Genomic DNA, 12869 nt, shown 5'->3' on the forward strand with positions numbered 1-12869 from the left:
TCAACTACATGACACTTGATAGTGAACCATCAAATATCATTTAGCAATATAATCAAACAGTCCAAACGTAAATTAAATTCCAAACCAAACCGAACATCTTCTGCTTTTGATGGCCTACCGGTATGCCGCTCCAAACAAAACGTATGTCTCACAATAAAACGCACCACGCAAGAAATAAAGGCCTGCCAGCCTGCCAGCCTGCCCCAAATAAAGGTGCTGTGCTTTGCGCAGCCTAAGTAAATAAAATAATTTGAGGATTTACGATAGTCTGTCTCCTAAACATTCCTCATCTGTTATTCAGACATGCACGAAAACATTTGAAAACAAAACTCACAGCCATAAGTTATTTTGAGAACGATGACTTTCTCTTCTGCATTGTCTTAACTGTTAAAACGAGGCATATATGACGAGGCATTGCAATAATGTTAACAGAGATACACTGTAAGGTGGGCTGCAATAAGTATGCAGACTGTCACGATTGACTGACACGCGTGTGCACATTATCGAAATGTTATGCCTTTAGGCTATAGTCATTCTACATGGGTTTAGTTAATCATGCGGGCTATAATAAGACCAAACTTTAATAGTGGTTGTCTGAATCTTGAATTTAGTCACGATAAGTCGAGCGACGAGTAGGAATGAACAGGTATGATAAGGGATCAGATTCCAAAAATAATTCTGTGGAAATGCATGGATTCCTGTTGCTGCTACTGGAAGCAACTGGAATCCATGCATTTCCACAGAATTATTTTTGAACCCCAACTTTATGAGGTGAGCTAGTGGGTAGATGGGTAGTGAGGTTGCTACCCATATCCGTAATTCATGATTTATTAATTTAGCGACTGCTGGACAAAAGCAGAGAGCTGGGCTCTCTTCTCAAGTCAAGCTTTTACAGTAATATTCAATACCTGGTGAAAGGTACATTCTTGATGCTGATGCATAGACATTTACCAAACAGAAGTTTTTATGGAAGATTCTTGGATTTCTGTACAAAGTTCTGGAAATGTTAGGATTTCTATCATGGTCTAAACAAAAATATGACAAGCCATGTCATGTAACCAACAATCCCAACAGAAAAGAAGGAATCTCTTTACGGTATGCAACTACTACTACTACTACTACTACTACTACTACTACTACTCACTGAGCATTGTTTCAGAACACTGTGTGTGTGATTAGTGGTGCTTTTTTTTCTTTGTCCAGTACTTCTAGTTGTTCTGCAAGCCAGGCTATACTCACATTGTTTGTGACACTACATCACACAAAACCATTTCTCTACACTAGTGCTGTTTTAGCTGGCAAACCTTTCGCCGAACAAAGCAGCTATGGACAAAAGATATACAATCACAGAGAGGGTGACCTCTGAAACCCCCAGAGAATGCAAGAACAGCCAACCAGCCCCTACATGCAATAACTGAATTCAGCAAGAATGAGTATATCTCAATATGTGTGTGTGCACGCACACGCTTTTAACTTCATTCATTAGAGGGTAATGGAGTCCCTGGGCTACACCTGATTGACAAGTGAAAATAGATTTCGACAAAGTAATGTTAAATAATTCAAAACATATAATGTAAAATAAGTGGTTGCATAAATATTCACACCCCTTAAAGTAACTGACCTAATTCAATAGAGGTCCAGCCAATAGGTGCTAGTGTCGGGCCATTGTCATTGGGATCGGGGTAGTTTATTGAAAGGGGGGCTGGGAGTGACATAAGGGGTGCTTAAGGTGTGTTTCACAATCGCTGTGTTGACCATTGTGTGCTTGATAGGACACCAGTAGTCTGTATTTGCTTGTGGAAGTGGATTTTGTGCTTGATGCCATTCACTTGTGTGCTTACTATGTGCACTTCAAGTAATTGATTGCCCTATTGCCCTGACGCCCACTACAATGATCTAGCCTATCCTATGTGAGAATCCCTTCATTCTCAGCTGAACTGCATTGCCTGTCTCAGACCCTGCCTCCCTGGACTAATTGAATAGACTATTTAAGACTGATGATAGGAGGGTAGGGCAGGGCGGCGTGGAAGCATCGTTTGCAGCCCCGGGTCCCACGTCTGCAGAACGGAGGAGGAATTTACGCTGACTGGCCGATCCGGAGACGAACGAGCTGCCGGGGTACAGCCTGACTGAATCAGATCCGACGCTCGCTATCCTCCTTCTAAAGGAACGTGAGAATACCTGTATGTGTGTGTATACGTGTGTGCTTATCCCGAGCTGATGTAGTGCTTCTGATCGCCTCGTTGCCTACTTCTCTGCAGCTGGATTCCCTCCTTCCGCTTCGGGGCCGATCGCGAGTGAGCCAAGGTCTGGATGGAACGATTGAATACAGTTCACAGTGCCCTACTGCATCTACGAACTATACAACGTGGTCTGATTGGACTTTTAATGGACTGTTTAACATGATGTTTTATTGTAGTTTTAAACTTAATCTGTGCAAATTTTTATAAAAATAAAAGGTAATTTATTAAAATTAGTGACTGGTTGTTCTGTGTCCCTGGCATCCGAACCAAGGGGAAAATAGGTGTGCAAGGGTGGGGTCTCATTGCACTGGTTGTGCTACCCCTGACACTAGTAGTCTAATAATTAGTGAAATGGAGTTCACCTGAGTGCAATGAATGTGTCTTAAGTTATTGCAATACACCTTTCCATATTGAATGTGAGTGCATGTGCATGCAAGATTTACCACATTTGATCATTGCACTAGAGAAAATATTGGCTATTTGCACTAATTATTCCTTTTAGTTTACACCTTCCTGCTGTAGCCATATTTCCATTTGAGTACTTGCTTTGTGGGATTAAAACTACAGGAGACCATCTCACATAACACTGATTTTGGCTACTTAAATCTGTGTTTTTCAACCTTTTTTGTGCCACGGCACACTTTTGACACTTAAAATGTCCCACGGCACACTAACATCCTGTGTGAAGAAAAAATAAACGTACCATAGCCAACGTACCAACATTTCAAATAATACAGATATAGCCTTATTATGGCTTCTATGCAAGACCTGCTCAATAAAACAAGGGCCCTGTTTCATTTGTAGGTGACTAATTGAATTGTTGTTATGAACTGGATATGTGACACTTCTGTGAATACTGGATATGGGGCCCCTGTTGTACAATGCCTGCATACCACAAATAGTGCAATCATACAATAAATGAGCATGTGGTTATAAATTCTTTGAACAGTTGCTTTTCTGGACCAGTGAGTGACATTTGGGTAATTTTCTGCGGCACACCTGATCTCTCACGGCACACTAGTGTGCCCCGGCACAGTGGTTGAAAAACACTGACTTAGATTACCAGAAAGTTGCTAGCACCAACATATTTTAACAAAAATACAATTGGGTCATTCTATGAAACAATTGCCTTTTCCACTATGCAGTTTTCAAAAATGTTCATCAAAAGTAAAATTCTTTTCAATTAATCCACAGCATTTAAGACATGATCACCCTCATATTTGCCCACCTCAGGCACACATTTTTTCCCACATTGAAATATAATGGGGAAATGTGATGGGGGGGGGGGGGGGTACAGTACCCTCCAGAATTATTGGCACCTCTGCTAAAGTTGACTAAAAACTGGTATAAAACATAATCTGTTGAGTCAGTAATCATAATATCAGTAATCATAATCATAATCATAATCAGTCAGTATGACCCTCTTGGGTTCATACTTCCCTACACTACACGGGCGAAGATACTAATTAAGCGGCTGTGGGACCAGCAAAGGGATTGGGATGATCCGAATCTCCCTGAAGACCTGCTGACAGCCTGGCAAAGTTGGGAACATGAGCTTGAACACCTACCTCAAGTGCAGCTACCGAGATGTTACACACCAGCGGACATGGATCATCCAGACACTAAAGTTTAGATTTTTTTTTTGCTCATGTCCCCTTAGGGGCTCCGTATAATATTGCAAAAGTTGAAAAAATAAATTTATTTTATTATTGTAGCCTACAGAAAATAAATAGCCTACTATCATACTGTCAGTTAATTGGCTACAGTGCAGTGAAGAGTTTGGAGAGTAAAGTTATATAAGGGCAACTTGAAGTTTTATGAAAATAATTTACGAACCAGAACATAAAGACCATGAAGCTTCTATTTCTTGCAGCTGTTACAACACCCGCTAGATAGTTTAAATACCCACCAACATTAGTTTTTGCAGTACAGATTATTTCTGAAAGTTATTTGTCTACTAGGCCTAGCCTACTGGCTGATTTATCAAACGAGTGCTTTCTCGTTCGTCCTCCGCAAACTACAGGTGTAGTTTGTACAGGTCGGTAGAGAGCCATTGAATAAGCGATGCCAAGCAATTTCTTTTTGTGACATTCAGCAAATATCTCCTGTTCCTTCGGACAATAGGCCTACGTTCTACTCTACGTGCAGTTGTCCTCCATCTCAGTTGCATCAGTTTTCTAATTTTGAAGGTTCTAAAATATGACAATATGCTTCACTGAATCCTTCTCGTTTTCTTTCATTTGTCCAGCTAACTTTTCCATTGAAACTAGCCATTTATGATGGATTACACACTCGACATTCTGAAATGTCCTGCACGATCAAGGCCAAATTAAGTTATCACGCAGCCACTGTGTGACGGTGCGTTTCTGATGTCAGATTATTATGTTGGCTAGCCTGTTCTCACGTTGCAGCGCTTTACTTATGAAGTAGCATTAATCAATATGAGGGGCAGAGAGGGATAAATGTTGTCCCCACCCGGGATAAAAATAATTTAGCAGAGGTAAGGATAGGAAAACCAGAGGGGGGGAAATCCCCACCATCCCCCCCTACAAATCGCACTCTGTTTGTAAGCATGATGTTGCCCATTAGCACCTTAAGTGCACGACTAGCAATGTGCATTTAATCCTGCATATACGTAAATTACTCGTGTTTGACCTGTAGAGAGCAGTATGGTAACAGAGTATTGACTGAGAATTGTTCCTGCGCTCCCGCACCACCAGACTCACCAACAGCTTCATACACCAGGCTGTTAGAATGCTGAACTCTCTCCCCACTCCACCCTCAGCTACATAACATCCTGGACTTTGGACCCACAATGGCTGTCTTGCACTACTCCACTTGCACTACTCCACTTGTACACATGCACACTTTGTAACTTGTTGTTGTTGTCCTGAAAACACAACACACTTCTGCTGCTCTTACATAACTTGCACCACTATGCCACTTGCTTAGTTAGGTCAAACAGAACTACCTCAGCTATTTATTGGCCTGACTTTGCACTATTATATTGACTGTCTATGCACAATTGCACAATTTCAACCCAATTTTGCTGCTCTTATTTCTTCATTGTATGTGCCTTCTTATTTACTTTTTTATTGTTTACTTGAATGTTATGTTTGTCTGTGGACTTAAATTGGTAGAATAACTGTTCAGAATTAATCTGTAGCCTAGGGTAGGCTTCTGCAGAAAACAATGTTGTTGGCCATTTAATACTAGCGACGTTTTTAACAGGCTACGCAATAGAGGCTTAGACAACTATGACCCACGTTTTGGTTTCGTAAATTAATTTGCCCTACTTCTTGACTGCAATGTAGTCAATTGACTGCTTGACAGGTTATTTTTATTTTTCTGTACAATAAACAGCAGAATTAGGCACTTGGCCAGCCTATAGAACGCGCACATTTTGGAGAGAATAGAGAATGTACGCACACAAGAATCTGTAGGCTATTTGTGGCGGGTTACGAGAAAACAATGTTTAATGCATTACGTCAAACGTTTTCTTAAAAAGGATGCAGCATGCAGCAAATGTAGAAGAGTCATTTCCAGTGGAAGAACAAAATGCTGAATGAAGCCCAAAGATATGAAGGCATATCTGGCAAGTTGTTATTTTATGAAGACGTAAATGGTTGCGCTATAGGCCTAGTCAAGTTTGCAAGAAGGAGACATAACGCGTGAGCATGCCACACTATCCACAACTGTGGTAGCGGGGGTAGGAGGATTACTGTTAGCGCAGGCTTTAAATAAAATTCTTCAACAGAAGGCCTGCCTCGAATGCAGGCTTGCCCAAAATAATTAGGCCTGTGGTTTACGCAGCCTACAGTAAGTAGGCTAAATAACAGACCCGCCACAATATGCGGTATGATGATTTTTTACGAGCAAGATGTTTTTGGTGCCCTACGCGCACTGCATGTTCTTAAATAACAATGATCATCAGTAATATTCGACCATTATTTCATTATTATTACTTATAAAAAAAATAAAAAAAAAATAAAAAAACATTTGGGGGCAGCCGTGGCCTACTGGTTAGCACTTCGGACCTGTAACTGGAGGGTTGCCGGTTCGAATCCCGACCAGTAGGCACGGCTGAAGTGCCCTTGAGCGAGGCACCTAACCCCTCACTGCTCCCCGAGCGCCGCTGTTGATGCAGGCAACTCACTGCGCCGGGATTAGTGTGTGCTTCACCTCACTGTGTGTACACTGTGTGCTGTGTGTGTTTCACTAATTCATGGATTGGGATAAATGCAGAGACCAAATTTCCCTCACGGGATCAAAAGAGTATATATACATATATTATTTTGTGTAAATGGGCTATGCATCAGGGGCCACATTCACAAAGCCTTTTATCTTACCACTAGTCTTATCTTTGTAACATTATTAAATTAATCTGTCACTATGCCTATGCCTACGTTTGCAAAGAGGAGAACATTTACATTTAATTCACAATAACGTCCTGTAGCCGCATAGGATTTGTGGAATGTTGTGATTCATTGGGGGCAGGGCCGGATGAACAATTCATAGACCCCTGGACACAAATGTCTGATGGCCCCCCTGCCCCCCAGCCAACGTGAATGGGGCGGTCAGTTAATAGGCCTATCGTGAAGATTTTTCTTGCCAAGGGTGCATCTGTGAGGCCAAGCCTCACCAAGTAGCCCGTTTGTTTACAACTAACATTACATTTAATTAAACTGCTTATAGGCTATGCCAAAATAGTTTTCAACTTTTGATAATTTTTCGTTTTCGTTTCAATGACATGATGCGCATCACTGATATAATGCGCAAATAATATAGCCTAGATATTCCAATATATTCAAATAAATATTCAATTATTTTAGAGGGAAAATTCTAACGTCATTTTTGAGCAATTTTGACAGCCCTAGTCCACTGTAGGCTACGCCAATCGTCTATTAACACCTTCCACCTAACCCCGGTGAGTGGGGGTCGCTATAATGCGTGTGAAATAGCACCATTGAGTAGCCTATGCGAAATAGCCTTAAAATCGTTCCGGCGCCACTCTCTTGACAGGCTATGGACAACAGGCTGGTTGAAACAATAGCAAAGTATGCATATGTTGCACAGAATTTACAATTAAATTGAACGGCACCAATGTACCTGCGTTGTGTTGAACCTGTGCGACTCAGCCCTGCACACACCCGGACTCGAACCCACCAACAGCAGCACCTCGGAGGGGGAGGTGAGCGTGCTGGCTACTGGCTCGCATGCCAGCAGCACTCTTGAGGCGTCGGGGAGTGAGGTTTACCAACGTTCCACAAGCACAGCTAAGCTAGCTGGCATCCGTTACACATAGGGAAGAACCAGGACGAATGAAACACTTTTTAATTAAACGTAATTTACAATTTACATCGTAAAACACTGAAAGTTAATATTTTGTCACTAGCAACATACATCTGTCCTTTGTCAAATACAGTTGCATGTATAGCTCTGAACAAAACCGTTCAAGAGTTATTGAAGGAGAAGTCGAAGTCGTGTGTTTTGTTTCATTCGTCCCTCCTATCTGGGCTCTTTTTTCGGCTCACTCCCACTATCGGCGCCCTCTGCTTCACTCTGTGGTTATGGCGACTCAAAGATTGACCTGATTGGTTCTCTTCAAGTGACTGTTGGCTATGGCAACAAGATTGTGCCCAGTTTTGGCTTCCACGTCGCCCGTCGCGGGGCCAACCTGATGGGCCTGGACCTGTTTTCTGCCCTTGGATTCTCCCTGGTGGACACAAAGGGGGCTGCAATTCTCACTGTCTCCACACCTTGGCAGCAAAAGTGGCCATCTCTGTTTGACGGCTTAGGCTGTCTTACAGCTTTTGCCCACCAACCTCTCCTGAACCCTTCCATTAAACCTGTCATCCAACCTCTCCGCCGCATCCCTCTGGCTCTCCGTGATGGCGTTTCAGCGGAACTCCGACTGCTCCTGGATGCCGGCATCACTGAACCAGTGGATGCGTCACCCTGGGTCTCGAACTTGGTGGTGGCTAAGAAGAAGTCAGGGGTTCTGCGCATCTGTGTCGACCTGCGTGCGGTCAATAAGGCAGTGATCCCTGACAGGTTCCCTCTACCTACCTCAGAAGAGCTTACAGCTCAGTTCCATGTCTCAACAGTGTTCTCCAAACTGGACCTCAGACAGGGCTACCTGCAGGTGCCCCTTCACCCCATCAGCAGAAACCTCACAGCCTTTGTGACTCATGCAGGTGTGTTCCGCTACACACGTATGCCTTTTGGACTTAGCTCCGCCCCCAGCTGTTTCCAAAAGATCATGGTGTCTGTGTTGGCTGGCATACCGGGCGTGGCCATATACCTGGATGACGTGGTTATTCATGGACCCACCACTGAGAGCCACGACGAACGCCTCAATAAAGTCTTTGCAGCTCTAACCAAGCACAAATTAACCCTCAACACCGAAAAATGTGTTTTCTCTGTACCGGCCATTGAGTATGTAGGTTTCCGGTTGTCGGCGGATGGTATTACACCTCTTCAGTCAAATGTGGACGCCATCCTGGCCATTCCCGAGCCCATCTCAGCTGCACAAGTCGCCTCTTTTTTGGGCATGACCGGCTACTATTTGAAGTTCCTCCCTCACTACTCTACTACCACCGCCCCACTGCGCCAACTGCTGTGTAAGGGTGAGCCGTGGGTGTGGTCACGAGCGTGCTCTGATGCTGTGCATTCCCTCAAGGTGCAACTTTGACATCTCTAGCCCCACCCTGGTTACCTGCGATGCATCTGCCGCAGCCATCACAGACTCAGCAGGGCGTGGAGAAGCCCGTCGCCTTCGCCTCCCGGGCCCTCAATCCGACAGAGCAGCGTTACTCAGTGGGCAAGCGTGAAGCATTAGCCTGCATCTGGGCCTGCGAAAGGTGGCACCTGTACCTTTTATGGCCGTTCCTTCACCCTCAGAACAGATCACCAGGCCCTGACTGCACTGATCTCCACATCTGGGACAGGCCATATAAATTTGACCTGAAGTTCACCCCGGGCAGAGATAATGTTGTAGCTGACCTACTGTCCCGCTCCGTTCCACCCCACCCTGCCATACACACACACACTGACACTGACTGTGTGGAACACGACATTGTCCAGATGCTACACACACCCCTCCAGACCACTGTACCGCTACAAGAGCTCAAGAAGGCATCTGAGCAGGACCCTGTCCTTTCTTAGCTCCGTGCCTACATCCAGAATGGGTGGCCTCGCGAGGTGCCAGAAGAGCTGGCGGCATTTTCCAGGGTGAAGCAAGAGCTGTCCTGCTGGAACGCCTGTGTGGCACGTGGCCTTTGCACAGTGGTGCCCAGCGTTCTGCGCGCACGTGTCTTGACCATGGCTCACGAGGGCCACCTAGGTATCGTGAAGCTGAAGCAGCGCTGCAGGGACCTGGTATGGTGGCCAGGGATAGACAGGGATATCGAGGCCCTGGTGAAAGACTGTCCTGCCTGCCTCTTGAGTGGTAAGACCGGTCACCAGGCTCCTCCACCTCTACAACCTCTTGCTTGGCCTTCTCAGCCCTGGGACCACCTACAGCTGGACATATGCAGTGAGATACAGGGGGTTCCCCACCATCAACGCTTTCTTGTGGTTGTATATGACCTTCACTCGAAATGGCCTGAGCTCATCACCACTGGCTCGGTGACCTCTCAGGTCATAATCGACTTACTGGACTCTCTTTTCTCCAGCTGGGGCATCCCAAACACCATAACTACTGACAACGGCCCTCAACTCGTCTCTGCAGAGTTCACGTCTTACCTCAAAAGCAAAGGCATCCGTCATGTCCGTACAGCTTACTATCACCCCCAAGCCAATGGTGGTGTTGAACGGTTCCACCAGTGAAGAACAGCCTCAGAGCGCACATGGTCCGCCTGTGTGCTGAGTCTGGTCTTCGTGCGTTGGGTTGAATTGCACAGCTCGGCCCTGCACACAGCCGGATTCGAACCTGCGAACAGCTGCACCTCGGAGCGGATGTCGAGCGTGTTGACAATTGAGCTAAAATCCCCCGGGTTGCTCGCGAAAAAGAAAAACCCACCAAGATGTGGCAGCTAACTCATAGACGGCAGTTCAGGGTTTGTGCCCTTATATTTTGTGAAACGTAGCGAGATAGGCACTATTAATCCAAAACTTTGGTTTGGTAACCAAAGAATACTGCTGAGCTTGTGTAAGCTACAATTTAGTTTGACCAGACCTAACTGTAGTAAACAACGTCTAAAAGTCTCTCTTTAGCACCCCCGCTGGGTTGCTGGCTAGTTTGCACCTCAGAAACGTGTCTGGTGGAACGCTTGGCTGGGTTTGCCAAAACGGTCCCAGGGGAACGTTTCCCTAATGAGACCAGGTTGCTTAAGGGCCACCCCCTGGGGTCAAGGCCTCTGTTGCCCGTCGGCAGAGGCGGATGAAGCAAAGATTTGACCTATCAGCACGCGTTAAGGTTGCCGACATCAGTGTCTCAGATTGGGTCAGGGTCCGCAGGCCCCACAGAGGCAACAAACTGGCCTCATTTTGGTCCTCCCCTCTCCAAGTCACCCGCTAGTTGGGTGCAGCCACATTCTCACTGAATGATGGCACTCGGTGGCACTCAAGGTGCCCCCTCCGCCACATACCACGGTGGTGACACCCCAAATCGTGCCTCCAGCATGGCAGGACGTCCCGACGCCTCAGCCGGTACCTCAGAGAGCTCCCACACAGGTCCCCGACACGCCTCTTGATCCGCCTTCCGGGACTGGTACCTATTCATCACACACTGCCCAGCATCAGCCTTATGGCTCTCCGCGATTTGTTCACACTCGTTCTCGCCCTGGGCACTTACAGGACTTTCAATCCAAATTTCATGTCTGAAATCCTGTAGGAGGGGGGGAAATGTTATGTCTGCACACACGCGTGTGTAAGGCATTATGTTAGCGTTCAGTTATGCATTGAATTGTGATGCAGCTCGATTGTGCTGAGAGCATTGTGTTATGCCTGACTGATGAATGTTTGATACTTGGGTCTGTCAGCGGGAAGTTCAGATTTGATAAGTAAACGATACATGGGTTAACGATATCACCGGTGTCTGTGTGATCAATTACCAAACATAACAATAACATAGCGAGGTTATACAGGAGTGTCTATGTTGAATGAAATATGTCTAGGCTAACTATTATTTCTGTGAGGGAAAAGGTGTATGTGGTTGTTAGGAGGTGATTGTGCTTTGCAGTCTGTGGGCAGGCTGCATCGGTCCAATTGAATTTGGATTTGCGACAGCACAGCACGATTGCTATGATGATACACACTAACAATTGCACTTCCAACAGAATTACACATAGAATTACAATGAATTGTACACCACCAAGCACACCATTGTTTGTGTGATAATCCAAACATGGCTGGACATAAAGGACTTTGTACCCTGTCTTGTCCAGGGAGAACTCAACCATTTAGGCCCCCTCAGCCAGAAGCTGCTGCAGCTCATCTGTAATGTTGAGGTCATGATGACACTGGAATGCATTTAGTATTTCAATTTCTGTGTCATCAACACTGAGGTGGTCGAAGACAATGTTGTTGTCAATGTAAATGGCTGCTCCCTCTGGAATATTGAGAAACACTGTTTGGTTGGGGATTGTTATTGGGATGGTCATGTGCTGCTCTTCATGACTTAACAGAATTTCAGTGTTTGGAGTGCTGATAAGCTATTCATCACCTATGCTTTCTACTCTGGTTTCTGATCTATTATCCTTGATGGTCATAGTACCTGTACATTGTTGACTAAGGCTAGGTAATACACCGCAAAAGACTTTGTGTGGGTTTCTTAAGAACGGACTAGTAGGGCAGATCCAGTTTACGTCTTTCACGGAGGTACACATGTTTAAGTTAGGGATGTAGTGCAGAAATGGTTTGTCCTTGGATTCCTTGAGCATCTTCAAGCACAATGCCATAGGGAGGTCCAGGTGTCACCAAAGATCTCTCAGCAGATGGGACTGCTGTGAGAATGATGAGAAGGATCCAACGGAGGGTCACTCTGCAATCGAAAAGGGGTTTGTTTTAACATATAGCAAGTGATGATACAGCTACATGGACATTTACAACAATGAACAGTTAGTTCAGTGTAATATGTTCAGCTCTTTCCCCCCAACTTAAAGAGTCAACATTATTTGTGGTCATCAATGTAAGGGGCCAGTTTTAAGGCTCTTACGTTTTTGTAGGCTAAGCGTACTTCAATTCAGTCAATTTACTGCAACAATAATGGATAGCCTAACCATCAGCATTGGATTGGCACTTCAATTAACACAATGGAAGATAGGCCTATTATATTATGGAAGATATGATGTGACCCTATTTTTCGATTATAAATATGTTATAACCCTTATAGGCTACTTAACGGTCTTTAACGTTTAGCATACACGAAACACATTCAGTGAACTACAGACTAGGTCAGCGTTTTTCGAACTATGGGCTGCGGACCGGCACCAGTCCTGAAGTGGAGTAAAATGATGCCCGGTGCTTCGTCTGATAATTTTCTGCGCAATTCATCAAGGGACCGCAGACTGACTAGAAAAGAACACAAACGTTTCTGCAATCAGGAGGTACTTGCTAATTTGGTGTCATCAAACATAGAGGCATATAATTAAGTGGTGGTATGAGCGTTGATTAAATGCGTGT

The sequence above is a fragment of the Alosa sapidissima genome, chromosome 2 (assembly GCF_018492685.1).
Source record: "Alosa sapidissima isolate fAloSap1 chromosome 2, fAloSap1.pri, whole genome shotgun sequence".
Lineage (NCBI taxonomy): Eukaryota > Metazoa > Chordata > Actinopteri > Clupeiformes > Clupeidae > Alosa > Alosa sapidissima.